This window comes from Phyllobates terribilis, unplaced genomic scaffold (assembly GCF_046119375.1).
Source record: "Phyllobates terribilis strain yellow unplaced genomic scaffold, ASM4611937v1 Scaffold_5__5_contigs__length_657084704, whole genome shotgun sequence".
NCBI lineage: Eukaryota > Metazoa > Chordata > Amphibia > Anura > Dendrobatidae > Phyllobates > Phyllobates terribilis.
Window position 1 is genome coordinate 403,093,048 of NW_027362765.1, and position 10,459 is coordinate 403,103,506.

At 37.9% G+C, this 10,459-nt stretch overlaps 1 long non-coding RNA gene across 1 annotated transcript; it reads left to right on the forward strand.

Annotated features, from left to right (window-relative positions):
- Positions 1 to 1,583: 1,583 nt before the first annotated feature.
- Positions 1,584 to 8,960, forward strand: LOC141271229 (uncharacterized). The gene is made up of 3 exons (XR_012321868.1): positions 1,584 to 1,830; positions 2,713 to 2,804; positions 7,700 to 8,960. It is a non-coding gene; the product is annotated as an uncharacterized lncRNA (long non-coding RNA).
- The last annotated feature ends 1,499 nt before the right edge of the window (positions 8,961 to 10,459 follow it).

Genomic DNA, 10,459 nt, shown 5'->3' on the forward strand with positions numbered 1-10,459 from the left:
CTCATATTAAAGCTCTATAGGTCCTGGAATCTGGAGGGAGTAACATAAGGAACCTTCTCTTATTTAATCGACCTTATAAATTTGGTTGTAATTGAAATGACGTGCCGCAATCATTCTACAGATTCCTTTTATTTTGTAAACAGTCGTGAAAAAAAAAAAAGTTAAAATTTTTTTGCCAAAGTAAATTGACTCCAATGGCGTAAAAAAAAAAAAAAAAGCTACAACACACCTATGTGTCAACCCCTGAAACAATGGGTGACAGAACAGGCTGTAAATTCTGAATAGCCTGTTTCACATAAAGTGTGTTTTATAGAACAGGTGTGCCTCCGTTTATCGATATTGTAAAGGAATGAGATCATGCCAGCAATAAAAAAAAAAGAAAAAAAAAATCTATTAATTAAAAATGTGATAAGCTAAATAAAACCAACTGGGGTCTTTAATAAATCTATATGGCATTTTGTATCAAGTTATTTATATTGAATGCCAAAGTGTTCCAAAGTGAGTTATACGAGGTGGAGGGGGGAAAAAGAAAGGGGGGAAAAAAAGACTTTTTGGAATCGTAAAAGTTCAACACCGGATTTTGGAATCAAATTAATAAGAATGGTTTAAGCAGCCAAAAGTATTTTGTTCACTTATTAGGATCTGAATGGGAAAAATTATAAATAGGATATCCTGCAAGAGATTTTATTACTGATTTCCTTTAGGGAAGATGGTATTGTTCAATGCTACAATGAATAGGGAAAAGGGTGTAAAATAAGACAAGGCGTGTGACACACATTCTTCAAAGACCAGACTTCTGAAGAATATTTTTTGTGTTTTCTTGTATAGAAAACCCCAGCTATTTATAGTTATTGTAACATACAATATGTAAAGATCGGTTTTGCTTTTTCCTCAAAAGTCCTCTGTTGTCTTGATTGAGTGAGAGATCTCCGAGAAAGTTTTGTTTTTTTAAGAAATGCCTGTACTTTGTGACTAGGCAACATTTACAGTTACTGAATAAACAATGAAGTTTAAAGAAAAAAAATAAAAATGTACAGGCATACAAACATAATTTACAAAAAGTGAAAAAAAGAAATAATGTAAATAAATATATAAAGGAAAAATAAATATAAAAGAAAATACAAAAGCAAGGGTAAAATAAGATACAAAAAGGAAAAAAAAAGAAATATTGTACATAAATAAAAAAGCAAAAATAAATCTAAAAGAAAATGCAACATCCAGGGTAAAATAATTGACAAAAAGCAAAAAAAAAAAATATATAAATAAATAAATAAAGCAAAAATAAATCTAAAAGAAAATACAACATCCAGGGTAAAATAATTGACAAAAAGTAAAACAAAAAAAGAAATAATATAAATAAAAAAATAAAGCAAAAATAAATATGAAAGAAAATACAACATCCAGGGTAAAATAATTTACAAAGAGTAAAAAAAAGAAATAATGTAAATAAATAAATAAAGCAAAAATAAATATAAAAGAAAATACAACATCAAGGGTAAAAAAACAGTACTTAATAGAAGAAGTAAATCTTAAACCTTAAGATAAGCTTTTTATAACATTCTTTTTTCCTTTTTTATAGGAGGAAACTACAAAAAGACACCAAAGTGTTGACAACGTGTTTATGGAATTATTCATAATTATTCCAAGGCCTGTTCTAATATTATCCCATTGAGTCTGCAAACAGCTTGCTCTTGGTAAAGTGACTAGCATGGGGAAGAAGAAATCAGCCTCCACTATCAAAAACCCACAATTTTTTTTTTTTTTTTGCTTTAAATAAGAATTGTATGTCCTGAAAACGGCATATTAAGCCAGCAGAATGTTAACTGCAAGGTAAGAGTGTTGTTTTATACCCTCAGTAACCAGACCAATTATCTGTAAAGTTTTTTCATATTTAATGTATCCCCAGTCTCTCTTCACCATCTGCCCTTCCCCCCCTTCTAACATTGTGGAATTTTTATGAGATACGACAAAAATGGGCACTTTCCTTATTACCATCTCACTGTGGAAATCAAATATGCAAGGAAAGTAGTGTATATACTAATTAGTGCTGAATTCATAATTACTGTGTTCATTGATGGAGATACATTTGAATACATTCAGCCCCTCTGGGAGCGGAGCAGGCTGTCCGGAATAGTTTGAAAAAATGCCCTCAGCTTCTTTTCTTCTTGAAATTAGGGATCTGTGGCATACAGTAATGTATAAGAAGAAGATTCAAAGTACCCGCAATTTCTTTAAATATAATTAATCAAGTGAAGCATGTAACCTAATGAATGTATTTGATATAAGCTACTGTTCAAATACAGATTTTATCTCTCCTTCTCTCTCTCTCGATCGGAATTTCTAAAGGGAAGGATGGGGATATCGGGGATTCTTGTTTAAAAGCTTACTCTTCATGTCTTGAAGGATGTCAACAGTGTGCATGCTTGTCAAATTACTAACTGACACACAGCCACAATTTTTAATTGCTGGAAATTAATAACAATTAGGATTTACAGAACATTGGGAAAGAAGGAAAGTAAAGAAAGGCTGTCTGGAGATAAAGAAGCTGACAACGATTCTGTTTTTTTTTTTTTGGATCATTAATTCTGCCAAATATCTTTTGAGATAATAAAAATATAAAATAATTAAACCACTAATATAATTGTAAGGGATTAATTAAATAATAAGTGTATATGGAAAATTGTTCATTTAATGTTGTTATTTTTTTTTTAGGCTTTGTTTACATCTGGTTTCAAAGATTCTATCATAAGGAATAGTGCAGCCACCATGACTGATCCAGATGGACCCCATTATTTGTCGTTGGGGTAGGTCCAACATGTAAGAGTTCCCTATGACAGAACAGAGAACTGGGAATGATAATACAGATACCTTTTTTCTATCTTCTGTTCACTAAAATCATTAATACAATGTTATAAATAAATATTTACTACAAATTCAAGGACAATATCCACCTTTTGGCCATTTTCAGCCAACACAAGGGTCTGAATTAAAGCAATAACAAATACCCACCACCACAGCATTTCTTCTGAGCAATATTTATGGACTTGACATATTGTTCTTTGGTGATCTAAGTTCTGTTTGATAGAACTGTGTGGAGCCTACGTGTTGCATCCATAATATATGTTCTCTAATATCTAGCAGCATTACTTTATGACCATCTGGAATAGACTTTTACTTTTGGTATGGCAGTGTAGAGTAGGGTAGTGTAGGGTAGGTTAGGTTAGGGTAGGGTAATGCAGTGTAGGGTAGGAGAGTGTAGGGTAGGCTAGGGTAGGGTTGGGTAGACTAGTGTATGGTAGGATAAGGTAGGGTAAGGCAGGGTAGGGTAGGGTTGGGTAGAGTAGTGTATGGTAGGATAGGATAGCGTAAGGCAGGGTAGGGTAAGGCAGGGTAGGGTAGTGTAGTGTAGGGTAGGATAGTGTAGGTTAGAATAGGGTAGGGTAAAGCCATGTAGGGTAGGGTAGTGTAGGGTATAGTAGGGTTGGGTAGGGTAGGATAGGATAGGTTAGGGTTGGGTTGGTTCTGGTCAATCTTTGGGCAGCATGGTGGTGCAGTTGTGAGCACTATTACTTTGCAGTGCTGGGGTCCTGGGTTCAAATCTAACCAAGAACATCATCTGTAAGGAGTTTGCATGTTCCTCTGTGTTCTCCGGTTTCCTCCCACACTCCAGAGATATACTGATAGGGAATTTAGATTGTGCACCGCAATAGAGATAGTGATGATGATGTCTGTAAAACACTGTGGAATTACTGATGCTATACAGGCATGTAAAATAATTACCTTCTTTGACCGTAAGCCCTTACTTTAAATTTTTTGATCTAGACATCCTAAGAGGTTTTTGAGACTTCTTTGTCAATAACATGACATCCTATTACCTCCAGTGAATAATATTAAGATCTCCGTGGTCAGCTGTTCTTCTAGTTCTCTGAATAGCTGACATGTAATACAACATTCCCTCTACCACAGTCATGGTTTCCAATATCTTCGGTTTGTCACAAGATTTAGGAGCTGGATCCAGGTTCTCTACAGCAACACCCATCTGAAATACATAATCTCTTGTGAGACAACCCCTTTAACTCAAGCCCAATTCTTTATCAACGATGTACTTGAAACTATATCTGTAAATAGTAGATTCATTTCTAAATCTATTATTTGTGAGGCCATTCTTTTAATTGTTACTTTAAAGTGTTACTGTCAACATATTTTTATGTGAAAAAAACAAAAGTACATGTTAATATAAGAAACTATTGAAACATAACTTATAAGAGATAAGTAATATCTTCTGCACCTTTCAACAGCTTGTAGTTTTCCTTTTTTTTTCGTATACAGTACAGACCAAAAGTTTGGACACACCTTCTCATTTAAAGATTTTTCTGTATTTTCATGACTTTGAAAATTGTACATTCACACTGAAGGCATCAAAACTATGAATTAACACATGTGGAATTATATACTTAACAAAAAAGTGTGAAACAACTGAAAATATGTCTTATATTCTAGGTTCTTCAAAGTAGCCACTTTTGCTTTGATGACTGCTTTGCACACTCTTGACATTCTCTTGATGAGCTTCAAGAGGTAGTCACCGGAAATGGTCTTCCAACAATCTTGAAGGAGTTCCCAGACATGCTTAGCCCTTTTTGGCCCTTTTGCCTTCACACTGCGGTCGAGCTCACCCCAAACCATCTCAATTGGGTTCAGGTCTGGTGACTGTGGAGGCCAGGTCATCTGGCGTATCACCCCATCACTCTCCTTCTTGGTCAAATAGCCCTTACACAGCCTGGAGGTGTGTTTGGGGTCATTGTCCTGTTGAAAAATAAATGATGGTCCAACAAAACGCAAACCGGATGGAATAGCATGCCGCTGCAAGATGCTGTGGTAGCCATGCTGGTTCAGTATGCCTTCAATTTTGAATAAATCCCCAACAGTGTCACCAGCAAAGAACCCCCACACCATTACACCTCCTCCTCCATGCTTCACGGTGGGAACCAGGCATGTAGAGTCCATCCGTTCACCTTTTCTGTGTCGCACAAAGACACGGTGGTTGGAATCAAAGATCTCAAATTTGGACTCATCAGACCAAAGCACAGATTTCCACTGGTCTAATGTCCATTCCTTGTGTTCTTTAGCCCAAACAAGTCTCTTCTGCTTGTTGCCTGTCCTTAGCAGTGGTTTCCTAGCAGCTATTTTACCATGAAGGCCTGCTGCACAAAGTCTCCTCTTAACAGTTGTTGAAGAGATGTGTCTGCTGCTAGAACTCTGTGTGGCATTGACCTGGTCTCTAATCTGAGCTGCTGTTAACCTGCGATTTCTGAGGCTGGTGACTCGGATAAACTTATCCTCAGAAGCAGAGGTGACTCTTTGTCTTCCTTTCCTGAGGCGGTCTTCATGTGAGCCAGTTTCTTTGTAGCGCTTGATGGTTTTTGCAACTGCACTTGGGGACACTTTCAAAGTTTGCCCAATTTTTCGGACTGACTGACCTTCATTTCTTAAAGTAATGATGGCCACTCGTTTTTCTTTACTTAGATGATTTTTTCTTGCCATAATACAAATTCTAACAGTCTATTCAGTAGGACTATCAGCTGTGTATCCACCTGACTTCTGCATAACACAACTGATGGTCCCAACCCCATTTATAAGGCAAGACATCCCACTTATTAAACCTGACAGGGCACACCTGTGAAGTGAAAACCATTTCCGGTGACTACCTCTTGAAGCTCATCAAGAGAATGCAAAGAGCGTGCAAAGCAGTCATCAAAGCAAAAGGTGGCTGCTTTGAAGAACCTAGAATATAAGACATATTTTCAGTTGTTTCACACTTTTTTGTTAAGTATATAATTCCACATGTGTTAATTCATAGTTTTGATGCCTTCAGTGTGAATGTACAATTTTCAAAGTCATGAAAATACAGAAAAATCTTTAAATGAGGTGTGTCCAAACTTTTGGTCTGTACTGTACCTTATAAGAGTTTAGAAAACACCTTAGTGCCCCCACCGCCCCCCAAAAATTAATTTTTTATAAAAAAAAATGGACAGGGAGAAGGGGGATGCAGCTGCAGCTTTTTTTCTGTATGTGGTTTCCTGAAGCTCCATTCTACTGTATAAAGGGTGTGACAAAAGTTGAGAAAAGTCTGATTGGCTGACAGAGCAAGCTCTCAACACTGGGGAATTTGTGGGAAGCAAGAAAAGACATGAAGTAAGGAAAAAACATCACACCAGGAAGAGGTGGATCACCATCAAAGCATGCAAGAAAAAATAAATGTACTTTTGAAAAAAGAGAAAAGTGCAAATTTTGCGTGTTATGCAAATTTTTTTACTTTAGAAAATTTTAGACTTCAATTGAATATTACCTATGGTTTAAATCATGTTTCTGTGTTTTTAATTTTTGGCAATATTTTTTTTCCATATCGTAATCTATATTAAAAATAAAGATTAGAATCTTGCAATTTTAACACCGGCCACTGGGGCATTTTTAGACTCTAAGTTTTTGCTGTTTCAGGAAACAACAAATGTACATTAGCAGTAGTAAACAAACTTTTACCCTATTTTTTCTATTGAAGCATCTAATGAGCGTGTGCAAATGTCATTGTGAAGGGAAGGGGCGGAGGGTCAGCTGTGACATCACTGATTGATGGAGCCTGCATTATCAGCTGAGTATAAAGATGTTACCAGTAATTGTAATCCTGACTCTTCCTTGATAGGACAGGAAGTATGAGTCTAAAAATTCCCCAGTGGCCAGTGAGAAAATTGCAAGATTATTAATTTAGTTTTTTTTTTTAATAAGGATTGTGATATGAAATAAATGTAAAAAATAAAAAACTGCATGTAACACACAAACATGATTCAATAATAACACATTGTCTGATGACAGCTATATTCATAGAATCCTAGAATGTTAGAGTTGGAAGGGGCCTCCAGGGTCATCGTGTCCAACCCCCTGCTCAATGCAGCATTCACTAAACCATCTTAGACATAATGATAGGTCTAAGTGAGGATACTAGACACGGCATACGTGCACATATTTTGGCAGAACTGTGGCTCCCTGGTTTGCAATGTTGCTTTGCAGCACTAAGGTCCTGGGTCTGGGAATTGGATGTTTCGTCCCCAGCATTTGGCCCCCAGGATGTTTTGCCCCCGCACATTTCACCCCCGCACATATCACCCACGTTCGCCCCGGTCCAGGGGCGAAACCTGCTGGGGCGAAATGTGGGGTGAATCTTCCTGGGGGCGAAATGAGAGGGGCGAAATGTGCTGGTGCGAAATGTACCTGGGGGCGAACTGATGGGGGCGAACTGCTGGGTGCGAAACTTCCTATAACCCCTAGGTCCAAATCCCACCAATGACAACATCTGCAAGGAGTTTGCATGTTCTCCCTGTGTTTGTGTGGGTTTCCTCCGGGTTCTCCGCTTTTCTCCCACACTCCAAAGACAGATAGGGACTGAAGATTGTGAGCCCCAATGGGGACAGTGATGATGTTGTCTCTCAGGCGCTGCAGCATATGTTGGAGTTATATAAGCAAAGCATAATAAATAAGATTTGCACTCTCCATACAGATTAAATTCTGAAGGCTATTGGCCGTTAACTCAGCCAAATTATGATTTTATTTCTATCTGATTTTAACAATTTATGTCCGTATCCATCATCTACAAGTCATGTTTAACCTCTATTTTCACTCTTATTTCTGTCCCCTTTCTGACCCCCAGGCCAGTAAAGTAATTTGGAAATCGAACTTTGCCTGAGTGTTAATGATGAAGCTCTGGGAAGTTTTGTCTGTAATGAGGCACCATACAGACGGAAGTACCAGTTGGGATTTCTATTACAGCCATATGTGACTCCGATGTTGCATGCATTAACATACGGCGGGTCAGGTTAACATATGTACACTGAAAAATGACTAATGACTTATCACACTGGTGTTATTTTTGGACCCTCTTCCTTGTGTGCAACCTTTCCGAAAGGAACAAGTAAAAAGCAGTTTATGAATCCTCTGCTTTGGTTCCCTGTGAAGAAGCAGAAAAGTTAAACCATATGCCGAGCAGGGAGAGGAAGGAAAATGAAAGCATATTGGAAAAAAAAAACAGCATGGGGGCATTGCCATCCGGTAGTAACTAGCCAAAGGGGATGAATGCCCAGCAATGTCCCTCTTCCTGGCAGACAGCAGCCTGCTTCAATGACAGATGCTACCAGCTTTGTCCCACAGGCTAAAATTGGTGCCCTTTGTGCCACTGATACAGATATGGCTGCAGGGGCACCAAAATTAGATTGGCAGAATGCAAAGAGTCAACTTTTTAATGCCATCAATTCGGGACAGAGAAGACAGGTATTAGCTCAGGGACCTTCGAGGTCCCCACATGCCATTAGTTTCCTCTCCAGCTGCACAGGGTTCCGGATTATGAATTTGCCACAGTTGGTCATTCATCAGTTTCTCGTCCGCACTCCAACAACAACAAAAAAAGAGCCCATCACACGGCACAAACTTTACCGGCTCATAGCTGAAAATCCCAGGTATCAGCAGAAATAAATTTCATCCTATGCCCACGACTGGGTGATGAAAACTCTTATAAATTATACAGGTTCCAGTAAAGTAATCATTTAGATTCTTCAATGCAAAGCTCCAAAGAAACGAGCCGCTTCCTTACTTTTGCCTGTTAAACAGGAAATCTTTAAAAACTTGGCGGTGGAGTTATGGCATTACCTGTGGAAACATATTGAACAAGGTCATATAGAGAGGTCAGCTCCGTCAGACACCGTGTCACAGTCCTGCCATCCACAACTGTAATTTGTTTTTCTAGCTGTTTTTTTTTCTCCTCCAGGATATGTAGCTGCAGAGACCTAAACCTATAAATTCTGAACTTTACATGATGGTTATTGTTTACTTTCCTTATTTTTTTTTTCACACAGATCTCTTCTACTTAAGTCATTTTTACACAACCAAGTAAAGTAGCTAAAATCAGATCGCCTTTTTACCCCATAACTCCTTCTTTATCCTTTTGCTTTGCACTGCCTAAACATAAAGATTTAAATAATTTAAATAATTTTTCGATATCTTTAAAAGGGGTTATCTCATCATTTGCAAAGTGTTTTTTAAAAAGAAGCAACTTTTGCCGCTTATCAATTATTAAAATTTTTTTCTGTTTTCAATATTTTTGAATTCTTCTGTTATTTACAGGTTATTGCCTAGGTTACCAGCCACCTCTATAGTCTACCAGAGGTAGCCAGTCTCTAGGAGAGGCAACACCCCCGAAACACTGTGTCTGCAAATTGAGATTCTGGTTTGGCTTTTATCCTAAGTCATCTGGCAAGGCTCGTTAAAGGATCGATTGTGACTTTTAGGATTGCTACTTCCAATAGGTGGCACTAGAGTTCAAGTCCTCTTCCTCTCTTAAGAGGAAATTTGCATATAACATTTCCCAGAGGAGCAATGCATGGCCTATAAGTTTCCTTACAATGACATGTCAGGTATGTCATTCTCCATAAGGAGAAGAATTTCCCCTTAGACCCTAGTCTGAGGCCTTTCATACAGCCAAATCAGATCTTTTGCTTTGCACTAAGGAGGGATAACACCCCGAAACACGTGTCTGCAAATAGAGATTCTGGTTTGGCTTTTATCCTAAGTCATGTGCAAAGGTTCATTAAAGGGTTGATATTCACTTTTAGGATTGTTTCTTCCAATAGGTGGTGCTAAAGTTCAGTCCTCTTTTGCTCTGAAGAGACAATTTGCTTGTTTAATTTCCCAGAGGAGCATTGCACAGCTTATAAATCAGATATGTCACTCTACATAAGGAGCAATGTTTCCCCTTAGACCCCAGTCTGAGGTCTCTCATACAGCCAAATCAGATCTCTTTCTTTGCACTAAAGAGGAGCAACTCCCCCGAAACACGTGTCTGCAAATTGAGAGTTTGACTTGGCTTTTATCCTTGGTCGTGTGGCAACACTCGTTAAAGGGTCGATATTGACTTTTAGAATTGCTACTTCCAATAGGTGGCGCTGGAGTTCTAGTCCTCTTCCTCTCTGAAGAGACAATTTACTAGGTAAGCAATAGATGGTTGCAAACTCATTGTTATAGGGCTTGCAAGTGCTGCACTAAAGCTGACGGGATCACTAGATCCGGTCATCTTTAGTGGCGCTGTGCTCCTCCAATGTTGCTGAGACAAAGCTGCCGTTACTATCAGTTTGGAAGAGCACACAATTAGGGTCCACTGTGCAAAAATCCCTCAGGTCCAAACTATCAATCATTCAAGGACACACCATTCCCCTGGCTAGCAGAAAGTAAGGAAGCACAGGAGTGGTGCACTCCTAAAACAGATGCATAGGAACAACCCTCTTATCTTGTACATGTTCTCCATTTAAATATATTCATTATTTCTTTTCATATACAGATTTTTTTTTCATTTTTGCAATATCCTGTTAAAATAAAAAAGAAGAAATGGACTTATCTTTATATACTATATTTGCTGTGAAAA